Here is a 3371-nt window from a genome sequence, read left to right on the forward strand (position 1 = left end):
TTCTTCTTCTACGCTTTTGATTTATAAAGATTTCTTATACCGCCACTCAGTGGATCTTTGTAAGATAGCAACCTCAAGGATATGTTATATACATTCTATTGCCAAAAGTATATATATTAAGTTAAAGTTAAAGTACCAATGATTGTCATATATATTACATACATATTAGTGTTGTCCCGATACCAATATTTTGGTACCGGTACCAAAATTATTTCGATACTTTTCGGTACTTTTCTAAATTAAAAGGACCACAAAAAACTGCATTATTGGCTCTATCTGTGTTGGCCCTGCGACGAGGTGGCGACTTGTCCAGGGTGTACCCCGCCTTCCGCCTGATTGTAGCTGAGATAGGCTCCAGCACCCCCCGGAACCTCGAAAGGGATAAGCGGTAGAAAATGGATGCATGGATCGGCTTTATTTTAACAAAAAATATTAGGGTACATTAAACATATGTTTATTATTGCAATTTAGTCCTTAAATAAAATAGTGAACTCACAAGACAACTTGTCTTTTAGTAGTAAGTAAACAAACAAAGGCTCTTAATTAGTCTGCTGACATATGCAATAACATATTGTGTCATTTATCATTCTATTATTTTGTCAACATTATGAGGGACAAACTGTAAACATTTATTATTAATCTACTTGAATGATATTAACTTTTACTGTTAATATCGGCTTACTTTCTCTTTTAACATGTTCTATTTACACTTCTGTTAAAATGTAATGAAACACTTATTCTTCTGTTGTTTAAGATTAAGATTAAAGATTAAAGTACCAATGATTGTCACACACACACTAGATGTGGTGAAATTTGTCCTCTGCATTTGTCCCATCCCCTTGGGGAGCAGTGGGCAGCAGCGACGCCGCGCCCGGGAATCATTTTGGTGATTTAACCCCCAACTCCAACCCTTTGTTGCTGAGTGCCAAGCAGGGAGGTTATGGGTCCCATTTTTATAGTCTTTGGTATGACTCGGCTGGGATTTGAACTCCAACCTACCGATCTCAGTTTGATACTTTACATTAGTTTTGGATGATACCACAAATTTGGGTATTAATCCGATACCAAGTAGTTACAGGATCATACATTGGTCATATTCCAAGTCTTCATGTGTCCAGGGACATATTTCCTGAGTTTATAAATATAATATACATTTAAAAAAAATGAAAGAAGATGTTGTGATGCCAAAAAATATCGACATAATCAAAGTAGTATCGACTAGACACGTGCCTGTACATGATATCATTACAGTGGATGTCAGGTGTATATCCACTAATGGCGTTTGTTTTCATTTTGATGCCGTTGAGCTACGGTGTGTAGTGAAACATGTTTAGCTATTCCTCGTCCTCCAGTGATAATGGTATTTGTAAGAAACATACTTTATTTGTCACCATAGAGACCAGGATTAGTGATTTAGAAGTAGCTAAAACACTGCTGACGGCGGCTGGACGTTAGCCGCTAGCTAGCCATGTCTTAAAGCACCTCTTCCTGAGGGGGTTTCAGTGTTATAACTTCACCTTTATCTTTAGTTTTTAAGCCAAAATGCGTCCATTCTCCCTTTTCTGTCTACACACTGTGTCTGCTTCTAAGAACTCTGTGTGTGTGTGCCGCCGAACATGCTCCTCTGCTCGTAAACCAGCAACGTCACTACGTGACGACGACGCGGGCGGGGTGGGGGTGAGGGACCGGTACGTTTCAGAGGCGGTATAGTACCGAAAATGATTCATTAGTATGCTAATAGGTAATGCTAGTAGGTACTATACTAATACCGGTATACCGTACAACCCTAATACATATATATATATATATATATATATATATATATATATATATATATATATATATATATATATATATATATATATATATGTATAATACAGGATATATATATATATATATATATATATATATATATATATATATATATATATATATATATATATATATATATATATATATATATATATATATACTGTATATATTTATATATATTGATATATATATATATCCATCCATCCATCCATCCATTTTCTTCAGCTTATCCGAGGTCGGGTCGCGGGGGCAGCAGCCTAAGCAGGGAAGCCCAGACTTCCCTCACCCCAGCCACTTCGTCCAGCTCTTCCCGGGGATCCCGAGGCGTTCCCAGGCCAGTCGGGAGAGATAGTCTTCCCAACGTGTCCTGGGTCTTCCCCGTGGCCTCCTACCGGTCGTGTATATATATACATTAGAGCTGTGAATCTTTGGGTGTCCCATGATTCGATTCAATATCGATTCTTAGGGTCACGATTCGATTCAAAATCGATTTTTTTTTTCAATTCAACCCGATTCTCGATTCAAAAACGATTTTTTTCCCGATTCAAAACGACTCTCTATTCATTCAATACATAGGATTTCAGCAGGATCTACCCCAGTCTGCTGACATGCAAGCAGAGTAGTAGATTTTTGTAAAAAGCTTTTATAATTGTAAAGGACAATGTTTTATCAACTGATTGCAATAATGTAAATTTGTTTGAACTATTAAATGAACCAAAAATATGACTTATTTTATCTTTGTGAAAATATTGGACACAGTGTGTTGTCAAGTTTATGAGATGCGATGCAAGTGTAAGCCACTGTGACACTATTGTTCATTTTTTTAATTTTTTATAAATGTCTAATGATAATGTCAATGAGGGATTTTTAATCACTACTATGTTGAAATTGTAACTAATATTGATACTGTTGTTGATAATATTCATTTTTGTTTCACTACTTTTAGTTTTGTTCTGTGTCGTGTTTGTGTCTCCTCTCAATTGCTCTGGTTATTGCAGTTCTGAGTGTTGCTGGGTCGGGTTTGGTTTTGGAATTGGATTGCATTGTTATGGTATTGCTGTGTATTGTTTTGTTGTATTGATTAATTAAAAAAAAAATTACAAAAAAAAATATTAAATTAAAAAAATAAATTAAAAAAAATATTTTTTTTAAAATGACAATCGATTCTGAATCGCACAACGTGAGAATCGCGATTCGAATTCGAATCGATTTTTTCCCACACCCCTAATATACATACATACACTTTGTCTTGTATTAAGCGTGGCAGAATAAGATAGAAGGAGAAAAAGAAGAAGACGTTTGAATAATAATAATACTAATAATAATAATAATAATATTAATAATAATAAGTCCAAGGAAAATTATTATGGGCTGCTTGCATGTCAATTACATTGCAGCAGACCCATTTTAATCCAGTGCATCAATAATACTTACCTATAATATAATAGTATACAAAACTGTTTATTTACAGAATAAAGTTAAATCATATATATCATATAACATTGTTACGTAAAAGTATGTATTTATTTACATAAAAAAATGTTATACATTTTCTATTG

This window comes from Entelurus aequoreus, linkage group LG16 (genome assembly GCF_033978785.1).
Source record: "Entelurus aequoreus isolate RoL-2023_Sb linkage group LG16, RoL_Eaeq_v1.1, whole genome shotgun sequence".
Lineage (NCBI taxonomy): Eukaryota > Metazoa > Chordata > Actinopteri > Syngnathiformes > Syngnathidae > Entelurus > Entelurus aequoreus.